General features: G+C 39.5%; 1 protein-coding gene across 2 annotated transcripts in view; it reads left to right on the top strand.

Annotated features, from left to right (window-relative positions):
• Window positions 1–24434, top strand: part of thsd7ba (thrombospondin, type I, domain containing 7Ba) — an 88454-nt gene that overhangs the window by 3606 nt on the left and 60414 nt on the right. For both annotated transcript variants that reach the window (XM_049727053.1, XM_049727054.1), the window contains exon 3: window positions 22980–23287. The gene's annotated coding sequence lies outside the window, so the exon portion shown is untranslated. The remainder of the gene's footprint in view (window positions 1–22979; window positions 23288–24434) is intronic.

Here is a 24434-nt window from a genome sequence, read left to right as displayed (position 1 = left end):
GGTTCACGTGAACATTATTGGCTTGATTAAAGGTGGCCTCTGCTGATAACTCCACTCTTCTAATGCTCCACTGGCTGCTGTGGAAAAAAAAACCAACACACTGGTGCATGAAAATGAAACCTGAAAATGGCTGAGAGCAAAGTTACATTAAGTCTCATAAGTAATACAGCGCTGTTCTTATATTTCATTCATGACAGAGTCTATTGTGCTCTCTTGAACTGCGGGGCGGGCCAAACGAGAGAAATAGCTTTGTGATATGAAAAGACATCTGTTGTCGAGGTGAGACAACACACAATGGCATCGTCATCGTCAACACGTTTTGTGTTGCAGCTCGGATGATGATCCAACAGCCACTAAAGACTTTTTTTAATTCTATTTTTAGTTGTATTGTACCAAGATACATTGGCGTCTTCCTTATTAGTCCTCAATGTGGGGGGAGTTTTTTCATAGCATCACCAAGCATCCTTCAACAGCACTCAGTTTCCTCAGATGAATATGCGACATACTAGAAAGTGTCTCATCGCAATAAATAAAACAATCGTCTCTTTGAGGGGAATGCAAGCCGTCTCAGCTACTCGCCCCTTTGTCATTAACAGAGCACTCGGCAAGGGACCCGGAAAAATATCAGAGTTTGGCAGAAATTAGAGCCGGAGAGCCGGGGAAAGCTGGTGCCTTCTCAGTCCACTGAGGGTTCGCTTCCTGACAGCTCCACTCTGTCTTTTTTTTTTTTTTCCCCCGGCTGCTTGTGAGCTGCCCCAGGTGTGACAGGCAGCCAGGGTAATGGGGGACGTTTGACAGATGCATATTTCCAACCTTGAATGCTTCATATAAAGAAGATCGACGGCACGAATTCAAACTCAGCGTGGGACAAACTGTTGGGTTGTGAATCACTCGGATGAGTAGCCCGCCTCGATGTTCGATTGAACTGACGTGAATCTCACAAGCCTTCCACGTTACTAATTGCAACCCGGCCTGATTATTGATTGGCATACGGTGACTGCGGTTTGTCTCAAACGACCCCAGGCTGTGTTTTTCGCTACTGAAAGACGGGAAAGACTGAGATCTGAGAGTTGAAGCTTTTGGGTTTTGTTCGGCTTTTTTCCACCCCCCCATTGTCTTTATTCTGACCATGTTTAACACGTTTTATCATTTTTCTTTCATAATCTTGGGAGGTAAGTGTGGGTTAAGATGTAATGCATTTATCAATGGAATAGAATGTTAGTTTCAGAGATTGTAACAAGTCTGAGTAATTCCTTGGATCAGCCATCAACAATAATAGAGCCACTTGAGACCAGGCCACTTGGAAAGATTGGACTAGAAATAATTTACCGATTGTCAGAATCCGAAAGAAGTTTTACTCTAAATCGGGAGCACGTCAATGTCTTAGCTGAGACCATGTGATATGGTCATTAAAAAGTAAGTCTTAAAACTGACAAAAAGGAACAAAGAAACATCTTTGGAAAGCTTTTTTTTTTTTTTTTTTTGGTCAAATGTTGAGGCGGATAACGAGCCTATCCAAAAAATAAAAAGCTGCATGTAAGAAACCAGCTTAGCAGTCCTGCTTAAAATACAGTTTAGGTGATTGTCACACTTTGGGTAAGATGTGGCTTTCAAATCAAAACTGGCCCAAAAAAAAAGCACTGACTTGTTTCCATTTCTAACATTCTGTCTTTTGATTTTCATTGTTTCCCATAACCTCATGATTGCGCTCATTAAAGAGAAACAAGCAGGGGTCACCCACTAATTACAATTATGTATATTCAGTGTAATGATGCATTGTAATCTTGACAGTTACTTTCCATACTGACCCATCTAAATATCTATATGAAAGTGACTCATGGTGCAAAAGACTCATCGAGCTATATGACAGCAAAAGATAACGAGAGACTTAAATAGATCTAACATTTATTGGTCCGAGCATTTCACACAGGATCCAATTGCAGAGAGGATGAGACAGAATCAGAGTCCAATTGCTTGTAACACCAGAGGGCGGGCAAAGTGTCTTTCACGTAAGCTTCATTAGGCCTCTGATGTTTGCTGATACTACCCAGCAAATTGCCGGGGTGGCGTCATCCCTTCAATTTTGCTTAGAACCTGCTTAGAATAGAAAAATCTGGAACTAAGTCAGCTTTGGTTTGAAACATAGAAGGGACTTTGATCGTCATTACTTTTGTCGTTCCTTGGCTTCTTTTTGTCTACTATTCAAGTCAATCAAAAAACTCATCGAGCTGAGTTTATTATGCGAATTATTACAGGTGTACCTTGACTTATGAGTGCAGCAACTTTGAAGGTTTTTCCATTACAAGCCTCCTATCAATAACAACAATGGGATGGAAATCAGCTCCCCCTGAAATTAAATGTTTGTCTAGTGAGTTAATTCTGCGACATGGAGAATTTGTACTAGTGTGTGAGATTTTATGTGCAAATGAATCTTTTATAAAGCTATCGGACCACATTAGTGGCAGCCGAGGCAAAGAGATTATATTGCATTCCATATAGTAAAAGCGCACTACGTCTTTGCAAAAACACTGCATACGGCAGCCAATGTGTTCAAAGAACTCCCCCTTGCAACAGATGAGTCCATTGCCGGCTCCTATTAGAAAAACCATCGCCTCGTCTCGCTTTGCATTTTGCTCTTTTTTTTTTCCCCTTGTGTGAGATGTCATTAACATTTAATTGCGTATAGTATATATTGTATATCACACAAGGCTCCAGCCTAATGTTTATTTACTTATTTTCACAAGGCGTGCAATTTCCCCGAAGCTAAAATTTAGGGGTGTCCCCTGTTGGCTTGCAAAGTAAATATTCTCATTTCCTCACACTATTATGGATACTGTATTTTACGCACTCTCAGGCGCACCTAAAAACCTCCAATTTTCTCAAAAACCGACAGTGCGCCTTATAATCCAGTGCTCCTTATATGGACCGATATAGATTCGTGGATGAGGACTAATTTATTAAAGTAAGCTTTACGTGTTTATTTTGTGTGTTGTGTGATATTAACGTTTGAGCAACGTTGAGTTATTGATATATTATAATTTTTCACTATTTCGAGTGTTACTATATTGTGATTGCATTAACGTTTGAGCAACGTTGAGTTATTCTATGCGCCTTATAATCCGGTGCGCCTTATATGTGGACAAAGTTTTAAAATGGGCCATTCATTGAAGGTGCGCCTTATAGTGCGGAAAATACGGTACATTCAAAGTTACCAGTATTATCCGCTAATTAACCAAACATTCCACTCCATAGAATATATATACGTACATATATGAGGGAAAGGCAGTCGACGCCTGTCGAGGTATGGAAGCATAGAGATGTGGTTGCCGGGGGTTTTGACCAGGTTATTTGATAGAAGCCAAGAGGGTGATAATATTTCTGAGGAATGGAGGCAAAGTGAGCTGGTGGCCATTTTTTTTTTTTTGTGTGGATGTACAGTCGTGAAAGCTGATGACAGGGTATCTAGACAGGAACTGTGATACTGCATGAAGAAGTCTTGGAGTTGCAGAGAAGTATGTTAGATTAGTACAGGATATGTATCAGGCTAGCAGAATAGTGATGAGATGTGTGACAGGGGGAGTTTAAGGTGGCGGTTGGACTGCATCGGGAATCAGTGCTAAGCCTCTTCCTCTTTACAATAATGATGGATAGGCTGACAGATGAGGTTAGACTGAAATCCCTACGGACCATCGTGTTTGCGGATGACACATTTGGAAAGGTGAAGGCATTTGCTGGAGAGGAGAGGAATGATTAAAACAGAATATGTGTGAATTAGCAAGTCTGAGAAGTGGGAGGACTTGAAATGTGGAGCGTCAGAGAAACGGTGGAAGTGAAGAAACGCTGGCAATAGATGGAAGAAAATGTGAGAGGTTCTTCGATGATTGAAGTGCGTCTTCTAGAACGAAGGGGAAGGTTTGAGAGACAATGGATAGGGTGGCCATGATGTACAGATTATAGACAGTGGTGCAGAAGAAACGATTGAAAGCAGAGCTGGTGGAAATGAAAATGTCGCTTTTCTTTAGGAGTCACTGGGATGGATAGGATTAGAAATGAGCTCAAGCCAAGGTTAGATTTTTTTGGGGGAGGAAAAAAAAAGTTAGAGACGACTTAGAAGGCTCGGACAAGGCTATCGGGAGAATGCTGAGGCTAAGAGAAGGCTGATTGATGAAGCGAGAGAAGACATGAAGACAATTGGTGTTGGAGAAGCTAATGCAGACGATCGAATGCAAGATAGAAGAGGAAGACTTAAATGAAAAAGGATGACCGGCTAAAGTTACTCACCTGTGCTGCATTCCAAAATAAGCAGCAAACTTTTGAAAATTTCCAAAACACAATTTCCATCATTTGTGTCAGCAGTAGGCCTACATGAGCAAATAGCATCTTACAAAAGGCCATTATACCCTTGAATAGTTTCATATCAGCCATGCAGTCATTAAAGACAGAGAATTATGATAATCACTTTCACTCAATTTAACTTTAATAATGTTCCATAATAGCGTAAACATTCCTTGAAAACCTCTATTAATCAAATTACATATGCGTATTCTTGTTGACTGCTGCTGGATGACCTTGTTTATTAGCTGCAGCGATATTGCAAGGATTTGCAATGTGCACGTAAATTATGACGAGTTTATATACTACAAACAACCCCTTAAAAGTAAACTGAAAAAAGATTACCTTGGGGCTCAAGAAAATAAATCATCTTTTCGGCAAAAAAAAAAAAAAAAAGGTATTTAATATTGTATTCCCCTCTGGGCTCTCTGCTGATATCAACTTGCTTGCAGCGTGTGTGTCGTGCAAGTTACTTTTCCCTCATAAGTTGCTGCTTATATGAGCTTTTAATTCATATTCATATTTGGGAGACCCAGCCCAGTAAAAGCAAAGAGCTGCACTGAAGCGTGGCATGACTTCACCTGGGATAACTTTAACAGTTATTCCAATAAAAATCTTTATGATGTTTTAACTGGGGGTTTTAAATGCATATGATCTTAATATTCAATGGGGCATATCCCTTGGATTGCTACCCAATTTAAATCCCACTGTTCTTAGTTATCCTGTGGGTGGGAAAATAAGGGATGGGGCGCATGTTTTTGTGCTTTTGCATCAAAAAAAAAAAGAGTAAAATTTTAATGTGTTTGTTGACAGATGGAATTCCCTGGATAAAGGAAAATGCCGTTTTTCTGTGATGGCTTCATATGACGCTTTTTTGGGGGGGGTCTCAGAATGGAATTGTTGTGACATCCACTTCATGGCTTGTGTGACCAGAATAGTGAAACCCCAATGTGGTTTAAAAGTAACATTTTGGGAGTTGGCTTCACTTGGAACATAAAGTAAGTGTAAAGAAGCAGATGTGAGCCATGCCCACCGTAATTCATTTGCCATAGAAATATAACACATTTAATTTTTTGGTAATTTAAAATCAATTAAAAAAAATCCCTTCCAAGTCATTTCTGATTCTCTTAGATGCCTGTTGTGTGCGATATGCTTGAGAACTCATCAGTCAAGCCTTCTGACTCTGGTTGTTTTTCCTCAGCCACGGTGGTTTCTCGAAAATCTGATTTAAGGAGCAAGATGAGACCAGAGAGAGCTTTTTTTTTTTTTTTTTTTTTTTTACACAGATCATCACTCTGACAGCTTTAACAAAAACTATTTTTTGGGGGGGTGTTGCCAATTTCCCCTCAAGGCCCCAGTTCTAGCTGAAAAATAAATCCATAAATAAATAAGTCGGGCCTTAAGCATAATGCTGCCACAACTCTGCTTCACTGTAGGTATAGTAGTGTTCATTTTGGTGCTATGCTCTGATGAAACAAACCTTTTTTTTTTTTTTTATATATATATAGCCACAGTATTCGACTTTCATTTGTTGTTCCGTTGCAAGATTTGATACACCTCTTGTGCCTGACAGATAAGTGTAGATTGTGATTGCCAATTCACATACAGTATGCTGCTGATGCAAAGTTATTCTTCATTTAGAAAAAAAAAAAAAGGCAGTCATACTGATGTATTTTTTTGGGGACAACAAAAAAATATCAATGCTCGGCTTTTGGAACACAAGCACGTTGCTCAGGCTGTTGAATTTGCTGACCTCCCGTACCCGAGCCGTTTTCAATTACAATCACCGCCCTGCCCCTCTCGGAATACAAAAGTATGGCTTCGGCGTGCCTTATCTCGGGGGTCCTTGTCAAGTAGCCGCCTTATTTGTCTGTCACTTCTTCCAGCCGGCCACATGGGTTATTCTTTGGGTGTGAGTCAGATGCAAGGCACTTGAAGAGGCTGTCGCAAATCCCAAGCACAGGACTGTCAGCCCGCTGGTCTTTTGCTTAGATCTCCTTCTTCCATCACCCCTATTAACTCTGGATCACTGGCTGTATTCACTAAATCTTCCCGCCGGTAATAGAATTAGTGTTACGCTTTTCCCCCTGATGGTGTCTCTTTTTTTCCCCCTCAGTTGCCCATCTAGATCTCCTTTTTTTCTGTTGACATTTTTCTTTTTGTTATTCTGCTGTCTTTTAGACGTCACCGACAATTTGATTTAATGAGAAGAAAGGAGGAGTTCACCTAAAGAGAACACCTGGAGTGAAAATATGCTTTAATGTCCAGCAACCGCCTTTTTGCCTCGTATAGATTTCGAAACTCTAAAATATTTAATATTCCGTAAATAACAACGGCAAAGTATTATTCAAAAGTGCCGTCTGAGAGCGTGTCATCCCGGCGGAGTTGCTTTTCAAAGGAAAGTTATTTTAAATGATTCACTTTTCAATGCCATTCTTGCTCCTCGTCAGACTCGCTGCGATAAGACGCCGCAAATGGGATTTTACATTTTAAAGCTCTTTTTTTTTTTTTTACACTGTCCACTTGGCGCTACTATCTTGCTTCTGAGAATTCTTGTAGGTATTTTAATGAATATTTAAAGCTCATGAATTAATGCAGCGTTCATAAATGGATCAAGGCTGTTAAATAAGAAAAATATGAAATTCTCACTCTGATCATTTATCTCAGTGGCTCGTCATTTACATGCCGGATAACGTAAAAAAAAAAAAGTGTTCCCAACTTGGTGATTAGATGCGCAAAGTAACATAATGTTCTCTTTTTAATTTATTGTTCATTTTCTGACACGTTCACAAATTAGAACACAATAAATATCAAAATATTGCAGCTTTTTTCCCCCTCCAATTACAGTGCTCAACATTAATGGGTACAACAAATGAATTTCGCGGTAGAACTTATTATTGTTATCGAACACACTGTAGCCGTTCTCCTGATTCTGCGTGGCACTAATAATAATTTCCAGGAAAAAAAATAGCAGGACAAAAATTTATCTTTAATCGTGAGGTGGAATATTTTGACACTGAAAGCCGCTAAGTTGCCGGCAAGCTGCGGTTTCACAAGCTTTCTTCACGTCTTTATAGTAAAAATGGTGTTTAAATTTAATGAGATAAACACATTCCTGGCCTTGCTCTGTAACTTCTCTATTTTGGAATGAGTGAGTGTAGCATCATGCAGAATGATTTGTTGTTGTACTTATGCCAAATGGTCGCCGGAGTGTGTGTTACAGTAAACTTCGACGTCGCATCAATTTTGAAAATTTGGCATAGTGGAAGATTCTGCTTTTGAGAAAGAACAGACTATTTCAACAAACTCTTGGCAACCTGCCTCCTCGGAAAGCAGGACTGACGGTCTTTGAATTTTCGAACCGAGGATATTTGGATGTTTTATGTGCAATGAAACCTTCCGCCGCTTTTGGATACGGATGTCAGATCAACCATCGTCTCTCGTGAAGGGTGGAAGGCTCCTGACATTTCAATAAAGACACTTTTCCCCCCCCGTATGTCCTAACAGCAGGAATCAATCAGTATGCCAGGTCTTCTTTACGTTTATTCCTCGCTCCTTTACAAATGTTCGCAATTTGAAAACACTTGCAACTTCTTTGCCTTGTGCACCACAGGAGAAGATCCCATAGCGGTTAATTATTTCATTACGCTCCAACCTGGAGCCGTAGGTGACTCCTTTCTGTGTCCTCATTTCCCGGGCTATTATATGGAGTTTCTCAGCTTGTTTCCATCCAATTAGGACAGACTGTGTGCTTTCAAACAATTGGATAATGGCTGGAACTGGCTGGTTGCTCATCTTGTCACTGAATATGTCCTGGCTCGAAGCCAGGACCGAGTAACACGTTGCCAAGCGCCAGGTCATAGTGTTGGTTGGCTTGGTATATTACAGACTGCCAAAATACTCCAGGTGAATCTTTGAAAAGCAATGCATAATAGAAAGACAATTTACAGCACGTAGCTCTTTGAACATAATGTCCTGCTTTGTCCAGATACATCTTAGCCATTTTTTTTTTGGGACATCTGTTTGTCTGATGCATGTTGCATTAATGTGTTATCATAAAATATTTTTCTTTTTTCCCCCCATCACTCATATGTATGTCTATTGTACAATACTGTATCTTTATTCATTCAGAGCATATGACAAAGTTTGTTTTAAAGCGTATATCATTTTTGGCCTGGTTTGAACAAGTTTATTTTTCCAGCTCTCATGCAACATATTTTGACCACACTTCCAGAGAACTCCCCACTACTCATTGTAAAAAAATGTGTAGTTCTGCTTCTGTGGCTATACGGTAACATAATTTGGGCTGTTTTACACTGTCACTGTCAAATTTCCCTGACACTCAACAAGATTGTGACCAAATCAGATTATTTTGCACATGCTATTACCACCTAATGGAATCCATTTGCACAGTGATCATATTACAAACAGTTTTACCAGCACCTAGTTTTAGCAAATGGCTCTCTGGCCATTGTGGTATTAAATTGGAAAAAACAATTCGCAGTGGGGCTAGTTAGTCATGAGATCTGATGTTCAATCTCACTTCTGAGTAGCCCAGTTCCCCTCCTTATCCACAGAACATGCTTTTTTTGTGTTAATTGAATACTCCAAGTTTCCCATAGGTGTGAATGTGTGTGTGAATAATTGCCTGTCTCGATATGTGAACTGTGATTGACTGGCCACCTGTCCAGGGTGTAGCCAGCCTCGTGTTCGGTCAGCTGGGATTGGCTCCATTTCACCCTCGACCCTAATGAGGACAAGTGGTTCAGAAAATGGATTGATGGAATTTCCCAGTAGCTTTCCTCAGGAAATATACCAATTGTATTGTTGGGCAAATGTTTGTCCTTCCGCAACACCACATGCATTGCTCCAGATTGCGTTTTTATCAACCTGCATTGAATTCCACTACTTTGGATTTATATGGAATTGTCAGATGTAAAATGTTCAAATAATAATGTTCATTGCATTTTCAGAAAGCAATATAACATCCGGGTATTAGTATTCCCTCTAGGCTGTACATTTATTAAAAATCAACTGTGCACATGTTCAATTTTTCAGTTTTAAAATATTTTTTTAATCAAGAAAAGTGCATTATTGCGTTTTGACTCTTTCTAGAGCTTATCTTTGAATTGCGGTGAGAGGTGGACAAAGTGGAGCAGGAAATCATTATTTTTTTGTGATGCTGTCTTCGAGTATTGGCTGATTTTAATCACTGTCTTACCAACCCAGGGAACATTCAGACAGGCGTGTAGAAGCTACAGATGGTATGTGAATTTAGATTAGCGAGTCCATCGATTGTAGTTCAGGTTCACTATAATTGGCAAGAAAGACCGCTGGCATTTAATGTGATGAACATGCTATATACTTGAATCATTTATTATTTGGCTCTAATTTATAGGAGCATATTTACGGAATATATTGAACTGAGTCATAAATCTTCATAATAACTCAAATGAATATCAATTGCTATCCACACGCTGACAGACAGACAATATTGGCTCATTAGTCAGTGTGCTGAATGGACATCATCACTTTTTCTAAACTCGTGTTAAAAATACGTTACGGGGTTAGCTTGGTATTGATTACAATGAACAACACGTTGTTAGAAAACTGTAGTGTTTTTATCAATGAAGCAGCATGTACACAGAAAGTAAAAGAAAGAATACTATCTGGCATATATTCTTTATCATCTGGGAAAAACCATTTATTTGAACTTACTGAGCCATTTATAGTTGTTGTGAAACTCTTAGTTTGTATGACTATTATACTACTTTGCAATGGCAATGTCGCAACTGTTTATTTTTTTTAAATTCAATTTAATTATAATATTTTGTCTTAATAAAAAACAATTTGTCCTCATTGAAAACATAGTACACATTTCTGTGGGTGTTTTGCGAAGCCTGAGATGGCTTAGTGGCATCTCTATAAATTTCAGTAGGGACAGGAAATTCTTTATACACAATTTCTGAGTTAATAGCGTGTTGACAGAATAAGTAAGTGGTTCAAGTAGCGGGTTGTGAATTTTACTCCTATGCCTTAGTGGTGACCTCCTTGATTGACACTTTTTAATAGCATCGGCTTAGTACAGAGTGAGGCCCAGGTTGATCTTGACACAGCTTCATCTAAATGTGCACGAGATGTTAATTTTCTTGGAAAATGCTCCATGGCAACAGCACCATTATGTGAATGGCTAAATGAGGTGACATTATAAAAGGCTGCATAAAACAGGTTCGAAGGCTTGAAGTACATCTTACAAATTACATCGAGCCATTAAACTTTGTATAGGAAGGTAGATTTGACAAACTTCTTTTCAAAGACAAGCATATTATGTAGCTATAATGAAGTACAGCCTTAAAAATAATTACAACACTTGAGCAAGTAACTTAGCCGTAATTTTTAGTTTTCCCTCATGAGACTTTGACTCACAGGTCAATCACACTCAAATTTTCCAAGTGTCAGAATTAACACTTTTGTCATTTATACATAAAGAAAAGTTTGAGAACCGCATGCTAAAGTTGTCTAAGTAACTTGACTAAGGCCGTCAGGGTGCTGATGTCAAGAGTAACCCACACAGTGCTCCAGGTGGTGAGTAACACTGGGGCCAAACAAAGCTCACAGGGATTCAATAATTGGTTCCTTGAATTACAACCTCGGGGCACAAAACGGATAAAGATTCGCCATACCGTGTCAGTACGAAGGATTTTGAGGAAAAAAAAGAAAGCCCATCAATGATGATTGGTTTCACACAGACATGACACACAACTCGAAGCCTCATTCAAACGTGCCTTTTTTGAAATGCTACAAAAGAGAACGTGATGCATAAATACTCAATATGCAGCTATTTTGATTGTTGACATTTAGATGAGTCAGATGCTTCAAAATCCTCTGGAGCTGAGTCAAATCTGTGTTTTCAAGTCAATTCTACAAACAACCACACGCTCATGCTGTTTTGTTTTTTCAGAATGCAGGCTTAAATGATTCACAATGACACAATTTGCATTTCTTTATTTACTAATCAGATCCATTATAATGTGAGTTACACAGAAAGTGTACTCAGTCTGAACAAGTTCCGGAAAGTTTTTAAGAAGAATTTGCAACATAAAAAATGATCACCATGTCCTACAAGAAGCTGCATCCTTTGCAGCGGGGAACAATAAAAAGGAGTTATTTCGAAGTGTAATTGGATCGAGACATTTTTATCTAAAGTCTTTATCAGCTGATTAGCTATTTTTTTTTTCTTGTCTTGATGTACGGAGTTGTTTCAGTCGCCCGGGGTCAAGTAGGTCAAGTCAAGGTGAGATCCAATCAGACCAACGGTGTTGTTGAAGGCTGGCTGGTGCCCACGTAATTACACTGCTGGTAAAGTTTTCCGATAAGGTCTGGGCATTGTTGGGGGGCTTTAATCTTGTCGGCACAAATGTATCGTTGCACATTTTTCATGTTAATGATGTTGTCAGGATTGGGTTTCGCGTCACACGCCCAAAGTTTCAAGGTGACATTTTCTTACAACATGAATAGTGTAGAAAAACATTCTGACAGATGGTTGTCTATTGTGTGGGCGATAAACAACCTTGCTTTTAATTATCAGATTTCAGCTTGCATTAACAATGTACGCATATTGCATAGCTCGTAATAGAGACTTAATTACAATTATTTTCTATACTTGCGACAGTCAGTTTTGCACTGCTAAGTGTCTGACTATTTATTTTTTATTTTATTTATTTATTTTAAACACACAGCATTTTCGATTCCCTCTTTAGTGCGTCACACTAAAATAACCAAAATCAGTTCCATTCAGCCACAAATTGATATGATTAGAAATTGAGCTTGGGTCAATTTATTTTGTGTTGGCACTCACATTCACACCAGCGCTGAGAGGAAAGTAAACTCGTGCTGCCTACAGGGAAGTCAGGCGAATAAACCGCAATAACATCAAGGACTCAAGAGGCATTAATTGAATATGTTAATTTAATCATTTTTGTGGGTGAACACTTGGTCACCCTCAAATGTGGTCTTACTATTTTGTCCCTCTCATGAAACTTTATCACGTGACCTAAATCTGTAAAATGTTTAGATGGCACGTTCGCAAAATTTTAAAAGGGTCAAATAAAACGGAAACGAGTCTCTATAATAATTTATCAAAAAGTATCAATGAAGTGAGGGAAAGAAAAAACCCAATTAGATTTTGTTGCACATGAAATGGAATTACCCATTTGGCGAAATCGGGCATATTTGTAACTAGCTCTTGCGTGCTGTGAAAGCTTCATGCTGTTCGGGTCAGGACTCACTGCTTGGTCTATAGATGTGCAATGTTGTCTCCTTGGTGTGTTTGATTGCGACTCAAGTTTTTCCTCACTTCCCCCCCCTCCTGTCTGAGACTTTCATTGGATTACCACCATGTGTACCCAGCAGCTGCTCCTTCTGCTCTCAGCAGGCCGTTGTCGTTAATTGAAGTGTAATGCGCTCAACAGCAGGGAAGGTCAGGCGTAGCTCTCTGCTGATGCACCGCTCCTGTCACCATCTAAATACAACCCACCTAGAAGTAATAATTGCAGCAGAGGATTTTTACATTTTACCCAATCATATATTTCCCTCAAATGGTACTTCTTCAGCTTTCATGCCATTTCTGTAAATCCAATTACCTGAACCCATTAAGCATTTATGACTTTAAACATGCTTGGCTTTTCTTCTAATCGTAATTGCCCCGGCGCGGCGCACACATTTGAGAAGGTGATGCACGGTGAACATTGTCTGTTTAATTAGCCAAAATATCAACGTCACTGGTGTAAGTGTGCAAAATAATGAGACGTTTTATTGTGTTAATGGTGATCATGGGCGGTGGGTGCCGCGACATCAAGGTTGTCTAGTCTTTTGTCAGGGCCACGTTTCCGTGTTAATAAAAAAATATATAAGAATATAAACCACGGTCGTGATGGGTTTCAGTTCTTCCAATGACACTATTCAAGTTGATGGCAAATTATTTCTTTGAAAAGACACAGAAGAAACTGTCTCTTTGAAAGTTGTGCAAAATAGATGAGTCTTGAAGAGTTTGGTGCGAGTTCCAAAAAGCAATGGAGAAGGCCTCTGAGTGATTTGTGCTTGGCTCTGATTGGAGGAGACGGGAATGGGACTGTGTTGATGGAGATACTCAGTCAGCTACTTTATGAAAAGGGCATTTTGGGTCAGGAGGAGGATTTTGAAATTGGTTCTTTCAGGGTATGAGGAGCCATGGATATGTATGCGGGTAAGTGTGGTCAGAGGAGGAGGGAGATAGGTGAAGGTAGGTAATGATTTTGAGAAAAAATAAAAAGCTACCTTTGAGAGGTGTTTAACATGCTGGTCGAAAGAGAGGAAATTAGACTTGGATTTGTGAGGGGAAGGGAGGTGGGTCCAGCGTCCAAGGCGAAGTTGTGGTTGCTTTTGGTCCAATGAGGATGATTGCTGATTCGTCCCAATTGAGTTTGAGGAAATTGGTTTGAAGCCAGGATTTTCTTCCCGAGATGAAGTTTGACGGGGTTGAGTGAGCAGCAGTGGCGACGGCTATGGTGGAGGATATCGCTGGTGGCGCAAAGGAAGTCGAGTCCATGACTGCTGGATGAAGATGAGAAGTTGACTTGAACGTAGACTCTGCCAGTGATTTTACGGAGCTGGCAGTTCTGATGTGGGTTTGTGAGTGGCAAGGGAAACACAACAAGTGTCTAAAGTAATTCAAAATAAGCAGATCAATTAAGTGAGAAAGGAGCCACAAATTAGATTTTGTTGAAATATGGAATTGAATTACCCATTAGGCGAAGATCAATGATATTTACAAAAAGCCCCATGGTGTCGCGGTCACGGCGCTCACACCGAGTCAATATGTTGTGTGCATAGATGAGTTTGATTTTGGATCCAGTTTTTCTTCCCGTTTCCTCCTGTCTGAGAGTTTCATTGAATTACCACCGTGTGGACCCAGCAGATGTTAATCCGACTCTCAATCACCAGATATTGCAGAAAAATAGTTTAGCTAGTCATATATTTACTGCAAAGATGTTAGCGTGCCTTCTGGTTTAATTTTATTCCGTGAATCCAAATAGACTGTATTAAAATCATCCATAACTCCAGCTTGGATTTTCTTTAGGACTTAACTCATTCACTGTCAATGACGTATATTAACGTCTTTTAGTTGCTATTCAACTGAGGGGTGGAGAAATTACGATTTGTTGGCTAATGGAGCAAAATGCATGTTTAGATCAGTTTGTCAGGGTTTGTTCAAAGTCAGAAATGTTTGTGTGTGTGTGTGGGGGATTTTTTTTTTTCTTCACGGAAGGAAATGTTGACAATGTCCAAAATTCCATCGCGACAAAATTGTAACTTAGACGATGCATTAGCAATATTGGAAAGTTATAGTAAATGATTAGTGCTCACACAATACAAATTCATTGACTTGACTCCTTATCTAAGTTCGGGTCAGTGCTGTCAATTTTTGGAATTGAAGAATCACATCAACATTCATGTCGCTCCCTTTTTTTGCAGCTGTTATTTCGCGAGCGAATTCATTTTGTCTCTTTGCCAAAGCAAACCACGAGGACTTGCTCTCGTGAAATGTTGCTGGGGCTGCACTGTAAAACACATCTTGTGAAATATTTATGTTGTGCCGGCTGCACTGGTTGAAGTTAAATGAGATTGTGTAGATGGAGATGGTGAATGTATATGTTTTATTTTCCAGACTTGACTTATGCCGTTCCGTTGAATCTCCAGCCTGTTGAATGATGGAACATTTAGTGACATGCTCAATAAACACATCTAGTTGCCTTATTTTTTCTTCCCCCAACCCACACTGACCTTTAACTCTCAACAAACACAATCAACCTTGATGACCGCATTTGCCTCAGAAAACAATATCGTCTGATTTAATGTCTTTGTTGTCGCTAGTTTTTGAGGTAGACCTTCAGCTGGACCGACAGTGATTAAATAACATTTCCCAATTCAAAATTGTAAAAGCAATTTCTTAACTACAGAAACCTCAATCATTTTAGTGTCTTTTTATGTTTTAAGGCAAACGCAGTATCTTGAATATTGGGTATAAATAGATAAGACAAGATACATTTCAATTTAATCATCTGTCTGAAATGTCTATTTTGTTTGTCCTTGGGATAAAAAGACAGTATTCATGTCTGGTGCAGACTGATGGCAGAAAGCTCATACAAATGAGGTCTTGTCTGTGAGGGTGGGGGGGATTGCAATGAGATTGTACAGAGAAAATGTTTCTTTTGTAGAAGACGCAGTTGAAAGTTATGTAAAAATGAATAAATCTCCTCGAAATATTATCTGGCTTAGTTATGTTGAATGAAATTTAAATCGACCAGTTTTTGATCTGTTGGATCAAATAATTCTACTGCGCTATGGATTTGTTTCCCCCTTTTTATTTTTGCTGTCAGAGTTGTTAATTTGTTTGCAAGACACAATTGCAGATACAAATTGTGAGACGTAAAAATGACAAATGATCAAAATCCACGTTAATCCTATTTGTAGCAGTTTCAAATCCATCAGGGCGGTATCAATCAATATTGAATATAGTTATACGACATCTTAAGATGCGTTTCCCTCTGTCAACATTGGCTTTTTCCAATTCAAATAAATGCCTGTATCGAGTCTACCAAATGCAAACATCCATTTCAAAATAGTCACTTGTGTCAGACTTCTCCAATTAATACATGTGCAGAATTGATTATTTCCTGACAACACCATCCCGCGGCGGTTAGCACTTCTTCCAAGACCTCTCTGTGAAGTTTGCATGCTCTTTATATGCTTGCATGCGTTTTTCCTCAGGTACTTTGGCTTCTTCCCACATTTCAAAAATATGCATGCCGTGTTAATTGAAGGGTTTAAATTTTTAATGGGTGTGAACGTGTAGTTTGTAGCCCTGCACTGGCTGGTGAGCAGTCCAAAGTTAGCTAACTCCAGCTGAGCCTCGACCCAAATGAGAACAAACGCTGTAGAAAGTGCATGACTTCATAGTCTATAAGTAATTTATGTAACCACCATTATTAAAGTAATCTTATTTATGTCAACAGTGTGCCCTCAAATCAGTATTAACACAAAGAGGACCATTGAATAGTGATTCGTCAGCAGGCTGGAGTGTTCTACTCCTTATCAGTTTCGTTCTTCGAATTGAACCGCTTTTAATGACTTTAGAATGAACTTCATCCTTTTAATTTCTTCTTAAATCGAGGCTTTAGACGAAAGGAGAAAAAGATTGTTGTGTGCACTGAAGGGTAACCAGCTGAAATGAACCGGTGCTGAGGAACTTTTTAATAAAGCGCTTACGCACCCAAAAGTAGAATAAGTCACTTTGAAATTACAAAATATTATTCTACTGCAATCAACTTTGCAGGAGAAAAAAGCGAGAGCAATACCACGTTGAAGAAGCTTTAAACCCTATCATGTAACTACAGTAATATTTATTACATGAGGTTTACTTGTGTATCATCCACTCACCTTTACGAAGGCTGCCCTGAAATAAATTGGACGGTCTGTCATTTCCTGAGTAAGGAGCTCAGAACCATATAAAAACAATCATTGAGAGTCGGTCAAGCGGTGAGCACAAACCCACTCCTTCAGTCTATCATCTGTCATATGGAAGCATGAAGACGAAAGAGCAGCGACTCTTGCTGCGCTCATTAAAGGGTCATTGAGTTTCAGGAAATTGGTTTGAAGCCAGGATTTTCTTCCTGAGATTTTTTCTTTTTGTAGAGACAAAGTCGAATCTTTTCAATTGAAGAATCCCCTTCAGTGAAACATGCTGGACTCAAATTTGCATTTGATGGCAGAAGGGTATGCAAGGTCGATAGGAATGGAAAATGACGGGGACAAGAAAAATAAACTTGGATTCAATTTTGGAAGGAATTGTAGCATTTGGAATGAAAATGGAAAATATAATTGAAAAAAAATGTCCTCTTATTGCTTCTATACAGTTCAGTGGTAGTTGTTCCAGTTTATATTCCGTTTCAAGATCATAGAAAGCATGTATTGACCGAGAACTCTTTCAAATTGACTTTTTGAAAACTATTTTTCACTATTTCAGTAGTCGGGGTTTTTTGGGGGTGGGGTTAGAAAAAAGAAAGCCATCCGTGGCTATGTGGTAACATGGCACATTTTGTGCAGAAAGCTAGCCTACAACTACGAAAAGGCAATCTCTGGGCCAAAGAGCTTTGTGAATTGAAATTACCAAGAGTTCTGTCTTTTGTGTAAAATGAGAAACAGGGGTCATTTTACACACACACACAGTTCTGACCCTGAGAATGTTGTTGAAGTTGAATAAATAAGTGATGGATGTAAATATAATTTTTAACACTGCCTCAACGTGTCATCATCATCGTCCCAAATAATCCCCACTGTATTCTTTTAAAGCTTGCAATTAGTGGCAGCACTTCTTATCAAACTTTGACATTATGCACAAGGCCCTGAATTGTAGCTGCCAAAATAGTGTCTTCATAACAAGCTGAAGCAGGCACTTTGTTTCTGTGCACGTCTGTCTTGCAGCACTTGAGATAAAACACCTCGGAGTGAGTGACGAATTGCATTCCATCATCTTCTTTTCGAGCTAATCAGCATCCACCATTGTGTGTCAGTTATCTGACTGTTGAGCTGCTTTGTTTGCAAAACACCTCACTGCCTCTCAGGTGCATGTCAGACATTATTTGTAAATACCACAAATTGACATCACCAATTAATTTGCCTTGATGGATTAAATTTAAACAGGGTTTGCTTCCAATTAATTCATGCATACAAAGTGAAGCAAGTGTAAAGTAAAATATTAGGACCAAGACGGCACTATTCCTTTCCCATCCTTGCAAACTGAACTGGATCAATATAAGGTAAGGGTTTAATCCCTAGAACACCCTTTAATCAATAAAGTAAGTCACCCGTTAAAGTGGCTTTTCTCAAAATGGAAGCATCATTTCCAGTAACAAATGCTGAACAAGCCTCCTCTTGTCGTCCCGCCTCTGCTTTCCATTCACTCCGATAATCCAAGTGTCCACAAATCGAGCATTACGCCCTGTCTGGCTGCTTCTCACAATTGTACTCAGCCCTTAAATCGGCCTAAATGCGCAGGTTTTATTGCACCTTTAAAAATATGAAGAGTTAGTCTGAGTGCGTATGCTAGTCGATTCTTTAGCACTCTGCAATAATGGTCAAACCTTGAGGTCAATCAATTGGCAATTGTGGCTTTCGGAAACAACAGGAACGACTCGCTGCAATCAACAGGTGGCGGTTTTATCTGCGGCACCTCAAGAGTGTGCAAATATTTTAAATGAGGCCAGTAGCGTGGTCGCAAAATATTCCAGTCCATCCTAGAATACAGCAAAAGCACAAGTGTTATGCACGCCCATCTGAACTAGCAGTCGCTAACGCTAGCTGGTGATAGCCCTGAGAGCGAACTATACCATCTATGACACACACCCTCTGCTCTCTCACCTCATCCAATCACCATTTCCAAGACTGATAATGTCACAAACACATATTTTAGCACGCAAATAAGCACAAGCATGTATTGTAACTGTCTCATTGTTTGGAGCCTGAAGATAGCACAGCGTGAGATAGAAATTATTAGCGCTGCTGGCAGTGTTGATAGTTTGGGAAAGGTCAATGAACAGCGAACACAATGTTCTGACATTTGAAACGGAGAGAATGGCAAAGATAATAATTAGGTTTTGTGATTAATGTAAATTCTAGAATCATGACTTGATGGAAAACAAATGATCAAACAGGTATTTACTCTTTCATGTTTTTCAATATACTACCATACAGTATATTCAATACAGTCTGATGCCATTTCAAAATTGAATTACCACCCAATTGTGGTCAGATCTCGATTCAAAATAAATTGTGTTGAAAAAAGATATTACCACTTTGGTGCACTTGTGGCCTTTCCAAAAATTGTCTATCCCTATCTGTCAAGTTTAAATAGTATTTATGCTTATTACGTCACAGGTAAGCAAGAGCCTTCATACTATTCTTTTTGTGCTTTTTGTTGAAGCTTAGGGTCTATATTTTTGGGTAAGCTTCATATTTTGACAACCATGTTGACGCAAACCTGAAAAGCACTGTAATTTCTAACACAAGCATCTGCTAGATTCACTCTGTGCCAGTCAAGCACAGGCCAATTGTGCACAGCATACTAAGCGGGGAATGATCCATCACAACCACACAACTACGATTTACTCTGAGGGCTGACATTTGAACTTAAGTTACAATTTGAATATTGTAACTTATTGTAAACAAAACATATTGTAGAGAATGTTGATTTTTACCAAAACAAAAATGGCTGTTGCGCCGTTGTGGGTGTCAACACAGCAGACATGATATGCCCGTTACAATATAATAATTTCTCACTGATTCGCTGATTCAAATTTATGATTGAAATATATTTTTTAGGACATATTCATTGCTTATCGTAAGAGGCAGGCTCACATTCTCTCTTTTGTCCGTCATGGGGTAACTGATCTTCCGCTGACACGCGTCGCCAATTTCTTGGGACTAGACGAGAAATCCACATGGCTCTCAGTACATTAAAGCCGCTTTCTAGTGGAACATACGGAGTCCAGGTGTCTGTGCGACTACTGACCCATGTTATCAGCCTGCCTCAGCTACCCGACTCTCTCAAAATTAATCCTGACGCCGTCACGCCACCCCCTTGTTCGCCGTGATGGCGCCCTCCCAGTGCAACAATTCCCTCTGGGTCCTTCATAGTCACGACTCAGATACGCTCACCTGCATATCCTGGTCCCACAAGACGTTGCTTTCAATTGAAAAAATGGCGGCGTGACCAGGATTATAGCCAGTTCTGCATTAATTATACTTTTTTTTTTTAAATTTTAAATGAAAGGAGGTTGTGAGGCCAGGCGGGCGGAACAGCCACACACAACAAATCCGATTATCCAGGAATTGTTTGTTTCTCTTTCAGGCTCTCTATTCCTCTTTTTTTTTTTTTTTTTTTTTTTTTTTTTGTGGACTCATTTCAGAGGCATTTGATTTTGTCCGTTTGTGCTATTGTTGTCACATTCTGCCCTAACTTCTCACCAAGGTCCACGGCAGTGCTTTCCTCCTCCTCCATCTCTTGTGATGATTAATTTCCTGAAACACAACCAATTAGCATTCCGGAAAAGGCAGATAAGAAATGTCCTTTCACCTCCAGCAACCTTAGTATCGTCTACATTTTTCCTCAGAGACTTATCTCGTTCTTATCGGATATGTTTACACCAGTGAAGCTCATCATTTTGCAGCTTTTGTGTTTGCCTTTGCGCTGCATCAATTTTACATTTTCAGTGAGACCTCATTTCATGTTTCGGATGGAATATTTATTGCATGAGACTAGGATCCAGTTGGGTAAGGGTTACATAATACAGGACTACAATGAGGCCTTCCTATAATCTCAAAAACAGCAATTTTTTGTTGAAAAAGGGAAAAAAAATAGAAATATGATATTTGTTGATGAGTAGTGATGCATGGGGCAATTATTGAGGGAGAAAGAAGACTGCTGAGCTGAGGGCCTTGGTAGAACATATTAGTTCAGACTTTGCTGAAGTAAAAATTTTCCAATCATATCTAATTTTATTTCTCTAATTCAATTAACTCTGTGGAGTACACATACATTTGACTCTTTTTCCAAATGAAGTCCGTCTCATCACACTTTATAATTAATCAATGTAATTCAGCAATCCTCTGAAGATGTCCTTTCCTGTCTGCTGGATGAGCTTCCAACCCAAGTCAATCTAAAAATAAAGAGAGACAACACGAGAGTTAATAGCTGAGCTGTTTCATCAGTACCGCCTTGGGACCATATTTTTACGAAATAAACATCTTGCGTCTTATCTTGAGGAACACTTGAAAGAAGCATATGCAACAAACATGGAGCACTTTTATGTAATTATATTCAATCAAGCGTAGACAGTTTATCATACTTCTGAGCAATCATGCATCTTATTTTCTTTGCAATCATTTGACTCTCTGTTGTTAGATTGTACCAAAAAGTTTGTTTTTCTCTGATATTTTCCGAAACTTGCGTGGCGATATTATTTGGTCATAGTGTCGTACCAGGCTTGAGGCCGTGAAGTCAAAACTAAGTAAAAAAAATTGCTCATGCTCTGGTCAGTACTTTGACCCTGTCAAGTTACCGATCTAGCCACACCACGGCAAAGCGAGGCAACCAAAGTACTTCCATGCCACAAGGATAAACAAGTGGCTGATTGAGTTCACAACCCTTGCCTCAAGAGCAGTTGTCCTGGCTGTTTGCTTGCAGTGCAGAGATAGGACTCTTCAAAATATTAAAGTTATCCAAAATTGTAGTTTCTGAGAGAAATGTGGTGAATGTCAGTGCTTGACAATTGAGGGTGAAAATGTTCTCCTGGGGGCAGAATGACCTTCAGTGAACTCAATTGCATCTTTATTATATTATATTATATTATATTATATTATATTATATTATATTATATTATATTATATTATATTCAGATAGCAACCCGAATTTTATTGATGAGAGGCAGTAGTGTGAAACGATACCAATAATCAAGTCTAGACGAGACTTTTGCAGTGTTAATAAAGGTCTGTCTAATTAATGTGACTAAGCAGCACCTCTGTGACATTTGGGGCTTATTTATTGTGTTTTCAGAAGAGACTTGTTCTTACAGAGTCAAGCTTATTGAAGCCTGAGTGGAAAAGCAAAATAAAGCATCAAAACGCCGGGGGAAATAAAGGTGAGGTGACTGGGATCTTGGGGCTTTCAGGAACACGGCCGGGAAGATCAACGAAAGAGTGAAACGTGAGCTGGGGCAAAAAAGTAGCTAATGGGACTGTGTGGGAAACAAGGGGAGTAGTTGTTGATAAAAAAATTGTGCTTGATTCAAGCATGATTCAAAGTAGTACAGCAACACACAAACAGCAAAAAAAAAAAAAAGCAAAAAGACATCGCAAGGCGCCATAGACCCCCCCCCCCCCTCCCCATAGGGTGTTAAGTAAACAGATTAAATGTGAGGCCAGGGGTGGTGGTGTGCAGTTTCTGTATTATCCGCCGTTCTTTCTGCCTTGCTTAATTAGTTACAAAGAAACATATTGCAACTGTGTGGGGCTGCAAAGGGTTTGTGTGTGCTTATATGACTTGCTGGCTATTTGATTGGTGGGGCAAACGTTGATGGCAGGTACATTGGATTGATGATGCAACTAAAATAGATCAGGCAAAAACCTGGATGACAACTAACAAACAGAATGTGGCTTATTGTAACAGTAAAACTACTCTGACCGGTATTAGTTATTCCCAAAGTTACTTATGAGTAAATCTAGCTCGTTACTACCCACTTCTGACAAGGTAAGAGGGAGAAGAAAATCATTTTTTACATCTGCTACAAACAAATGCATGATACTGATTAATCCAACTGTATGAAGTAACACAGGAATGGTAAAATATCTGTTTCCATGGCAGCATATGAACAAATGAATTTTGGAACACAGTGCTGTATGTATGACTGAAAAAATATTTTGGCTCTAATGTACACAAATGCATTCTATTTTTCAGTTTTTGCCCAACAGCTACACATCAGAAGAATCTTTAAGTCATTTGTGTGTGAACTGATGATTCATCTATCTGTATTCTGTGTCTTCCCAACCTTCAGACTCTTAGCTGACTCCAGTACCAGGCTCAGCAGGTGTCCCCTCGACATATCCGACGCCAGGGGCTTAATAGTACAAGGTGCAGCCGGAGGTGTGACACTGTCCCAGCTCGTGACACATTGATTCGCACAGGATTAAGCCACTGGATGGTGCTTGAGGTAGAGGACCTGATACATCTGATTTACCCCGCCTGTCAGACTTAACGTCTTTGGAGGCCTCGTCTGCCTTGCTAGTAAAGCCACAGAAGGGTTGCTCCCTAACTGAACTGACAACATTGCCCAAAGGGATGACTGGAAATCATCTTGATCAGGTACAATGTTTATTTGCAAAAGTTTCCAGTGTGTATAGAAAATATTAGTTGTTTATGCTTCATATCCCAATTGAGCTACTTGGGGGTGAGGCTCAATAAAATAGTTTATTCATTCAGCCGTTTAGCCACATTTTTCAGTAGCACAATGTAAACCAGAAATTGAATTAGCGTTGGAGTTAAAGGTAAAATAGTTAGAAATGCATGCTTGTGCTTGTTGGGTAGTTTTTTTTTTTTTTGGGTCTGATTTGATTAGAACACCTTGGCAGACTTTAAAGAGCGGTTGATTCCCTTTTGCTCAATAACAACCGGCTCGATATCCTTTTGCCGTCTCGAGACAAGAAAATGAAGTAAGACGAGAAAAGAAAAAAAAGATCAGGAGAGTTTGAGGGGATTGCTCATAGCTTCCACAATCACAATCTCAGGTTCCTATCTAAAATTGTCTTTAAAGGAAACGCATCAAACAAGTCACGTTTGGTAGAATTTTTTCTTTTAATAACTTTAATCCAAGCACAGCAACTTTATGGGTAAAATTGGCTCGATTTGAATCACCCAGACGTATCCGAACAAGACTTATTCGTGTCTGCATATGAAAGGGGCGAGGGAGGGGTTCAATCATAATCTTTTAAACATTGAATCGGAGCGCCGTATTTTCCATTACATTTAGATTTGTCGAGATCATTTCTTCAAATTGTGAAAGCCAGAAATGTCCCTTGGGTTATCTGGGTGATGGCGCTAAATCCTTCCTTATCAAATTAGCCATTCATTTTAATAGATGGAATCAAACATCCATTACCCAGACCACCTGTGAGGGAAAATCCGGTCGAGCGTTCCTCATCCGTGAAAGATGTGTACGGCAAATCCGGCGAATGAGCCGCAGACAAGATAGGCGGGTAGATTGCCTTCCATCAGATCCCGCCGTATCTAACAGGAGGCACTGCGGCATCTGAGCCACACTGCTCTATATGCCAGGTTTTCTGGAGCTACTGAGCACTTGGCACACTTCCATTGACCCAGATATTTAGCAGTTAGGAGATTTTCTTTTCACAGATTTTCACGATAGCCAGACGGCTGCAGCTCAAGCTTGAACTGTATAAATGCTTTAAACTCTGAAAAGCAACATTTGGAGTTATCCTGTCAACTGTGGTTA

This window comes from Syngnathus scovelli, chromosome 8, assembly GCF_024217435.2.
Source record: "Syngnathus scovelli strain Florida chromosome 8, RoL_Ssco_1.2, whole genome shotgun sequence".
Classification (NCBI taxonomy): domain Eukaryota; kingdom Metazoa; phylum Chordata; class Actinopteri; order Syngnathiformes; family Syngnathidae; genus Syngnathus; species Syngnathus scovelli.
The sequence above is the reverse complement of the archived record's forward strand: the minus strand, read 5'-3'. Positions and strand labels throughout refer to the sequence as shown.